Raw genomic sequence first — 9,230 nt, forward strand, 5'->3', positions numbered from 1 at the left:
GTTCCCGAGCATGTTGGGTATATTGGCTCAGGCAGGGTTAAATCAGGTTGCACCAACTACTTCACATATCGTTGGAGGGACTCAAACTCCCGCTGCCCGTACTCCAGAGCAGCGAGCCCACATTGGTCAGGTTGCAGGTGTCATGGTGACACAACTTATGGTTCCGGTTAAGCTCGTGGTTAGGGAAGCAACATCTGAGGAAGAACAACTTAGACTTGCAAGGTTCAAGAAGTATGACCCTCCTACTTTTAGTGGCTTGGCTTCAGAGGGTGCACAGGGTTTTCTAGAGAAGTGACACTGCATTCTTTGTACTATGGGTAATGTGGAGATGCATGGTGTCACACCTCCTTTTTACTTACACCCCCGAGAAGGGAGTATATAAGGAGTTTTTTCCAACTTAAAGTGACAATCAAAACGGGATTTATTTATCAAAAGATTCAGAATCGCCACTTGGGAGATTTATGATATCCTAAGTCACCGGTTCAAATCCCGAATCGAGGAAAAGGTTGACTCTGTTTAACAGTCCGCGAACCAGAAATCCAAGTAAGGAATTCTGTTAACCCGGGAGAAGGTGTTAGGCATTCCCGAGTTCCGTGGTTCTAGCACAGTCGCTCAACTGTTATATTGGCCTATTATCTGAATTTAGTACAGGTTTTAGCCTATGGTATAATTTTAACTTTTAACCGCTTTTATTCAATTTAAAAAATTAATTCAAGGTCATTTAAAACATATCGCAAGCCACACCACATGAAATGCACACATGGTTCACGACACGCTCTATTTAACCTTGTTGGAAATTAGAACCGAGTCACATGAAATGCACCCCCGGATTTAACAAGCTTATTTCATTATTATTATTATCCAAAATTATGGGAGGGTCACATGAAATGCACACCCGAGCCCATTAATCTAATTGGCATAGTTCAACTATCCAGTTTCTATACTGTGACAAAATCACGTTCAGCTATAACCAATTCAAGTAAACACGAGCAGATAACCGAGCGAGCAAATTCAAAATCACGGAAATCAATTACAGAATCAACGGGATCATGTGATAAAACAAATAATTAATACCAAACTTGCATAAAACGAATAGAGGGTGAAAGAGGTGAACCTCAATATAGCCGGTTCATTATTTTGAACTCGAAAATGTGACGAGCCGTGGACGGGACTCAAATTAGCACCGGAAACTCGGACTCGAACGCCTCAATAAATCTCACCCCAGTCGAACTCGAATCCAATTCTAGCACCTATCTCTTTCCCTCGCTCACTAATGACACACTCTTTAACAAACTTTACAAATGGTTTTGCATTGTCAAGCAGTTCACAGCAGCGTTCTTTACAGGAATTTCATCGAACAACACGGTGGCTCTTTGAATTTGTAAGAACATGTTGCCCGTTTACAAAGAAACTCAGGCCTATGAAGCTAAACACTGACAGACCTGACTCTTCAGCCTCGACAAGAACTCAAAACAGACGGAAGCTCGGACAGCATATCAACGAACAACTCGACGGATCGTACATGGCGACCTGAACAGATTCAACTCGACTTTGAACCAACGAGAAACTCGACTCGATTAAGACACTTTAGCTATTTCAGATGCTGTTTGGAGCTGAGGAGTTGGGCAAAAGAGCTGGATTTTTGCGTTCTTATCGAAGTTTTTGACCAGTTTTCATGGCCTCTCGGAGATCGTCGTTGCCAAGCCACCGCCGGCAACCAGATCCAGCGAGCGAAGAAGAGTTTTGACTTCAGCAATGGTTCATTCGTTGGGTTTCTGGGGTTTTCTCGTGTCTAAGTCGTGAAGAAGATGAAGCTGGGGGGGTTGGTCCGGTGTGCATGGGTCGTGTATGGTTGCTGCTGCTTTCCGGCGAGTTTCAGAGAAGGATCAGTAGGGGTCGTTTATGGCTGCTTCCTTGTTCATGGCTGCTCAAGGAAATTAAAACGAAGGGGGGGGGTATGCTTGAAGAAGACGACGCAGGGGGGTCGGGAGGTCGTTCTCTGGTGTTCTAAAGAAGACGATGCGCAACTGCTCGTCAGCTTTTGTTTCTCCAGCCCTCTTCTTCGTTATTATGCGCAACTTTTGCTGCTTTTTCGTTCCAGCCCCTTTTCATTTTTTGCTTTTCTTTTATTTATATAGTCTATGTTTTTGGTAGGGTTTTAGGTTAAGGGGTATGGGCCTAAGAATTATGGGCTTGGCAATTGTGGGCTAGGTCCAAAATTAGGCCTAAAGATGGGTTGCTCCAGCCCAAGCTCTATTCTTTCGCTGCGAACGAGATTAAAAATACGTGCCCATTTGTAAATTATTCCTACTATTCAAACAATTATTAAAATAAAACTAACCATTAAAACAAATCTATTTTTGGTATTTTCAAATATTATATTAAAATAAAAATACGATACTATTGTTGTATATATTTTTTTTTAGATTTTTTTTAAGATTAAAATGACTACAAAACATTAATGAACCTATTTTTGTGATTTTTTGTTTTCTTGTAATAAAATAAAGTAAAAGAGTCAAAATTACTTAAAATATCTATATTATGCCTAAATTAAATATTTACGCGCTAAAATATGAAAAATCTTGGGGAGGGTAAAAAATCACATGTCTACAGCTGCCTCTCTTTGACTGGAAACGTACACAGTTTTCAGACAAAGACTGACTAGACAGGTTTTTTGACCCGACCCTTATTTGGAGAGACTAAAACTAAGAGAGAAAGGGATGTGACCGAGCCCTGGTATATGGGCTTCCTACATATCCTTGGCTATAAAGGAATCAGACCACGTGTAGTTCAGAGATGAGTAAGATGACGGAGTATACCGAGGTGGAGAGCCGGTCGAGGTGTCGTTCCGTCGAGGTTCCGGTCCACAGTCCTGCTATTACATCAAAATCAAAACATGAAAAAGACTAGCTAAGCCTATCAACTACGAGTTACAAGATTCCTATCTATAAGTCTTTTGAAGGTTGATCTTGAGTCTTGAGTGGTTCTTCATGCAGACTTTAGATTTGAACCTTAACGCTTGCCAGTTGCAGGTGCTAGCTCGTTCTTCTTCAGATTTTCGGACGAAGACCGGACATGTAGTGCTTGTGATTTCCACCATGTCTTAAGCAGTTCACATCTTTCATCAACTTCTGCATTTGGATTTACTTCTTGCCTTTCTCTCTTTTTCTTTATTGTGACTAACTTCTGTTGATAACCTTGGACTGTTGACTCGCATTCTGCAGGTGGACGCCTGACTGTTGAACTCGAACGATCTTCTCTTGGGATTGGAGAAACAAGTATATAGAGTATCTAAAGACCGAAAAACTACCCTCGGATCCTAAGGAGTCGAGAGCTCTGCGTACGAAAGCGGCCCGATTCAGCTTGTTCGAAGATGGTACCCTGCTCCAGAGAATGTTTGATGGCCCACTCGCAATATTTCTAGGACAAAGAGATACCGAGTATATTTTCTAAGGGATGTCCACGAAGACACATGCGCAAATCATTCATGAAATGGGGAATGGACATCGTCGGCCCCCTTCCATAAGCAACTGGTAAGGCTCAATTTATATTGTTTATGACTAACTATTTTTCTAAATAGGTGGAAGCCCAGGCATTCAAAAAAGTCAGGAAGAAGGAAGTCATTAATTTCATCTGGGACCACATAATATGCCGGTGCAGAATGCCTGTTGAGATCGTGTGCGACAATGGGAAACAGTTCATTGGCAGCAAAGTAAGCAAGTTTTCGGAAGACAATAAGATCAAAAGGATCCTGTCAACACCCTACCACCCCAGTGGAAACGGGCAAGCAGAGTCCACGAACAAAATCATCCTGCAAAACCTCAAAAAGAGGTTGACCAGCTGTTATACCCCATTTTAAACAGGTTAAAGTAAGGTACAACATACAAGCAATTCTGAATTTTATTAAAGTAAAAAGAGTCGTCACCTAATTATTTCTAAATTAGGACACCTAAATTGATTAAAGTATTAATAAAGTATAACTTTGTTAATATTATTAACCTAAAATTCTAGGTATTTAATCTAAAGGAAAGGTTTTTAAGTCACCCTTTAACATCCGGACCGGACTTACATTAATTAATGCCATGTGTAAATATAGAGATCTTTCGAAAATCAGATTTACTTTAAAAAACCATGTTGAAGAGTTTTCTTTGTCTTGAAGGAAAATTGATTTAAGCTTCTAACATTGAAAAACGCTCTTTCTTGCCTAAAAGTGGATCTAGTCCAAAAAGCCAATTTTAACTTGTTAAATTCAAATCTTAAACATCAGACAAGTTAATTCAGAAATGTTATTATAGAAAGCAAAGAAAATAGATGTTACTTGAATGCTTGAAACAGTAGAGAGGAAAAACATAGATGGCAGCAATAATTCAGAAATGTTATTATAGAAAGCAAAGAAATAGAGTTGACTTGAATGCTTGAAACAGTGAGAGGAAAAACATAGATGGCAGCAACCGTGTGTTAGAAATACTATTAGATAAAATTTAAAAGTTATTATTACTGTAATAATTTTAACAACTAGCATCTAAGACATATCAAGATTCTAAAGAGCTTCAGTTAACTGTAATTACCTATATGATAAGTAAGTACTTTCGTTATAAAATAAAACCTGCACAGTTAAACAAGATATAGCTATAATTGTATCGTAACTTCAGATCTTAACAATCAATGACACAATCAAAATAAAAATATTTAACATGTACGCCATAAATGAAGTAAAATGAAGTTGTAAAGAGCCAGTTCAGCTCCCCAGAAGATTTTCTCTTCTCTATTTATTGTTGTCTAGGTAACGCAAAAGCAGGAAAGGTGAGGATGTATAGACTCCATGTAGTGCCACTGCGGCATCGAGTCTTAAAGTGAAACTCTTGGGCTCCGGTGATCATGCAAAACAAAATAAAGAAAGAAAAAATTAGGAGTAGGTAGAGGGAGAATCAAAAACAAAATACAAAAAGTAATGAAGAAAGATTAAGCAGAAAAAAGAATACACAACTTCAAAGATTAAGCCATGCATGTGTAATGTTACGCAACGCCTTCCTGATGATCTTTGGAAGGGCAACGTAAGGCTAAGCAACCGATGTCAGTGCGGTTGCTGTCCGCCAATGAGGTCCTCGCCGCACGCTAGACTAGATTGTCAGTGCCGTGCGGGAAAACCAATGTCGTGAGCAAATTGCGGAAGCTGAGAGAGAATTGGGTTTTGAATGATGATGATGATTTTATTGCTGAATGAAAATGCTGATTACAATGATGTGGTGTCGAGGGGGAGAGACACCAGAAAATGCTGATTGAAATGTTTGATTGTTTGGTCCCCCTTAATAATGCTTAAAAAAAATAAACCAACATTACAAGACTAGTCCTAATAAAGCTGTAGAAGCACACTGAAATGAAAATGATGTAAACTAGCCTATGATTACAATGAAAAGGACTTAGATTATTACAAGGAAAAACTAAGTCCGATGGCAGCATCTTTGTCTTGCGGGTCTGCGCGCGCGTTGCTGTGGGCGCGCGCGACACTTGATGTGCTGGCCTGAGGCTGGGCACTGGTGCTTGGCATCAGGGTCTGTGCGCGAGGCGCTGCTGGAATGGGCCTGCAGCTGGGCGCTGGCGAGGCATCAGGATCTGCGCGCGCGGCATTGTCAGGGCGCGCGGCGCTGTTGTCATTGGCCAGCCCTTGGGCGCTGGCGAGAGGCATCGGTGGGGCGACAGAGGCACATGCGCGCTTGTCACTTGGCGCAGCCAAGACCACGGGGCCGACCATGGCGCTAGGCATTGTGAGGCTTGCTAGGCCGCCATGGGGCGCGACCAAGGGGTCATGGGGCATGTCTGGAAAGCAGCCCATGACATTCTCCCCCACCTGAGTTGGCGCCGTCCTCGGAGCCTTATGATGATGATGATGATGATGATTCTGATGGTTGTTGGATGGGAGGTCTGCGCCCCTCTGTTGTTTGAGCTTGCTGTTGTAGCGAAGCAATGATTTCATGCGGCTGACATGGAAGACTGGATGGATCTTCCACCAGGATGGAGTTTTCACCTGGTATGTGGACTCCCCAATGCGTTTTTCAATGGACAGGGGCCCGATGTATTTTTGTTGCAGGCGAGGGTCATGGGTCCTTTCTGCAAACAAGTACTGCTTTGGGATGCGTAGCATTACTTTATCCCCTGGTTGATGTTGGGAAAAGCAACGCTTTTGTTCGGTGAACCTTTTTGCCCGCTCTTGGGCCCTGGTGAGATAGCTCCGCACTATCTCCATGTTGCGCTCCCATTCGCTCGAGAAGTTGGCAGCTCGAGGAGATTTCGGCATGGTTGATGCATTCACCGTCTGCGGGAGAAGCGGTTGCTGTCCGGTAACAATTTCAAAAGGGCTCTTGTTTGTATGATGGCTCTTTTGAGAATTGAAACACAGTTGAGCAGCATCCAGGAGCTTCACCCAATGCTTCTGTGATCCGGTTGCGAAGTTGCGGAGATATTCCTCCAGCATGTCATCGAACCGGTCTGTCTGGCCATCCGATGGTGGATGGATGTCTGTGTTGTGACTCAATGTTGACCCAAAGCACCTGAAGAGATGGGTCCAAAAGTTGCTAGTGAAGCGTGAGTCGCGCCTACTAACAATGTTTTTGGGCAGGCCCCAATGTTTGACAATGTGCGAGAAGAAGAGTCGAGCTGTATCTTCTGCTGAGATGTTTTGCGGGGCTGCTATGAAAGTTGCATAGTCTGAGAACTGATCTATGACAACCATGATGGATGCAAGATTGCCGACTTGGGGCAATCCCGTGATGAATCTGAGGGAAACACTTTCCCATGGTCTCTGAGGGACATGTAATGGCTGCGAGGGTCCCGGCTGTGATGAGTGATCCGACTTGTCCTTGTGGCATGGCTGACAAGTCTTCACACGATGATGAGCGTCACCAGTCTTTTGAGGCCGATGACATGATGACTGATTGTTGCTGCGAAGGGTAGCCTGAACCTGAGGTTCATGTCTGTTGACTACCTTCTCCAACTGCATGGCCGAGATGTTTTCAGCGGCCATCTTTATGGGAAAGCATGGTATGGTGCAGGGCTTGGCCCCTTTTTCTCCCATCATCAGGAGCATGTTGGCATATGGTACCGGAATGGTGTTGGTTTGCCTCATGAAATCCAAACCCACTATGATGTCGAAGTCATCTATGATTGCGATGCGCAGGTCGATGCTTCCTTTGTATGGGCCAAGTTTCACTGGGACATTTGTAGCTGTTCCACCCAATGTCTGAGGTGGTGAGTTGATAGCCTTGACGCGGCCTTTGCTCTTTTGTACCACAAGACCTAGGCGCTCTACTTGCGTTGATGACAAGTAGTTGTGGGTGGCACCCGTGTCTATCAAGGCGTGAAGGGGCTTGCCGTTCACTTTCAATTCGACGAACATTAGGGTCCTCGCTTGTTTAGGAGGTCCTTCGTCCATCTTTTCTTTCCCTTTCCTGGTGATCGGGACTGATGTTTTCTTAGGAGGAGATGCACTGGTCCCCGCTAAGGCATGAGGGATAGAGCCAACAATTGCATTGAAGGCGCCTACCTGGTCGTCGTCTGATGAGTCTGATGCATCTGTCTCATCCTCGACAGTCTGATGAGCATTGACCTTGATGTTTGGGCATTCATTGTTCCAATGTGCCCCGCCGCAATGACGGCATTCTGAGGGAGGCTTTCTCCCCTGATTGTTGTTGATGGATGCAGCACTGTTGCTGTTGGAGGGAGGAGTCTTAGTTTTGGATGCACTCCGATCTCCCCCACTTTTGCTTGGGCCACCATTGCTGGGATGGTGCCCGTTGGATCCCCCTCGGACAGACGGCTGGGGCCTGTCGTTCTGAGTTCCCAAATGATAGTCGCCAAGGCATTCTGCAGCTTGAATGGCCTTGGGCAGGGTGTCTACCCGTTGTCGTTGTAGTTCCATACGGGCATGAGGTTTCAAACCTTCTATGAATGCGAAGAGTTTGTCTTTGTCCCCCATGTCGCGTATGTTTAGCATGAGTGCGGAGAATTCGCGCACGTACTCCCTCACTGATCTGGTGTGGCGGAGGTCCCGTAGCTTTCTCCTGGAATTGTATTCCACATTTTCGGGGAAGAACTGCAGGCGTATGGCTACCTTCAATTCGTCCCATGTCTGAAGAGTATCTTCACCGGCCTTGATGGCTTCGTGTTTGACCCGCCACCAAAGTTTGGCATCGCCCTGAAGATACATGGCAGCAGTCGCTACCTTTTTGGATTCCTCCAAATGGCCGACGGCATCGAAGTATTGTTCGATGTCGAAGATGAAGTTTTCCACTTCTTTAGCATCCCGGGATCCGTCGTATGGCTTTGGCTCCGGTATCTTAAGCTTTTGTGGAATGGGGGTGAGGTCTGCTGCACCCCTGATGTGATGGTTGCCTTCTCGAAGTAGGCTCTGTAAGGCAGCATTGACAACGTTGAGCTTGTCTGTCAAGTCGTTTATGGTTTGCTGCATGGCAGTTAGTCTGTCTGCCTCATGTTGCTGATGGGCTAAATCGTCGGCACGCTCCTGTTGGAGGTCCTCAAATTTGCCATGGATGTTGGCAGTTTCAATGGCTGCCGTTTGTCGGTCCTCGTCGGAGTCACGACTGATGTTTGCAATGTCATTTTCGGCCTGCCGCATTCGGCGGTCCAGGTCGTCCAACCTTTGCACTAGGTTGTTGCTTTGATCAGGCACCGTTTCTACGATGGGTCGTAATCGGTCAACCGTCTCTTCTAGGGATGCTAGACGCTCCCCATGATTCACCATGGTCAGAAATGGTGATGATGGCAAATGTTTTCCCTCGTCCGATGTCGAGCCTAGGCTCTGATACCAACTGTTACGCAACGCCTTCCTGATGATCTTTGGAAGGGCAACGTAAGGCTAAGCAACCGATGTCAGTGCGGTTGCTGTCCGCCAATGAGGTCCTCGCCGCACGCTAGACTAGATTGTCAGTGCCGTGCGGGAAAACCAATGTCGTGAGCAAATTGCGGAAGCTGAGAGAGAATTGGGTTTTGAATGATGATGATGATTTTATTGCTGAATGAAAATGCTGATTACAATGATGTGGTGTCGAGGGGGAGAGACACCAGAAAATGCTGATTGAAATGTTTGATTGTTTGGTCCCCCTTAATAATGCTTAAAAAAAATAAACCAACATTACAAGACTAGTCCTAATAAAGCTGTAGAAGCACACTGAAATGAAAATGATGTAAACTAGCCTATGATTACAATGAAAAGG

This window comes from Nicotiana sylvestris, chromosome 9, assembly GCF_000393655.2.
Source record: "Nicotiana sylvestris chromosome 9, ASM39365v2, whole genome shotgun sequence".
NCBI lineage: Eukaryota > Viridiplantae > Streptophyta > Magnoliopsida > Solanales > Solanaceae > Nicotiana > Nicotiana sylvestris.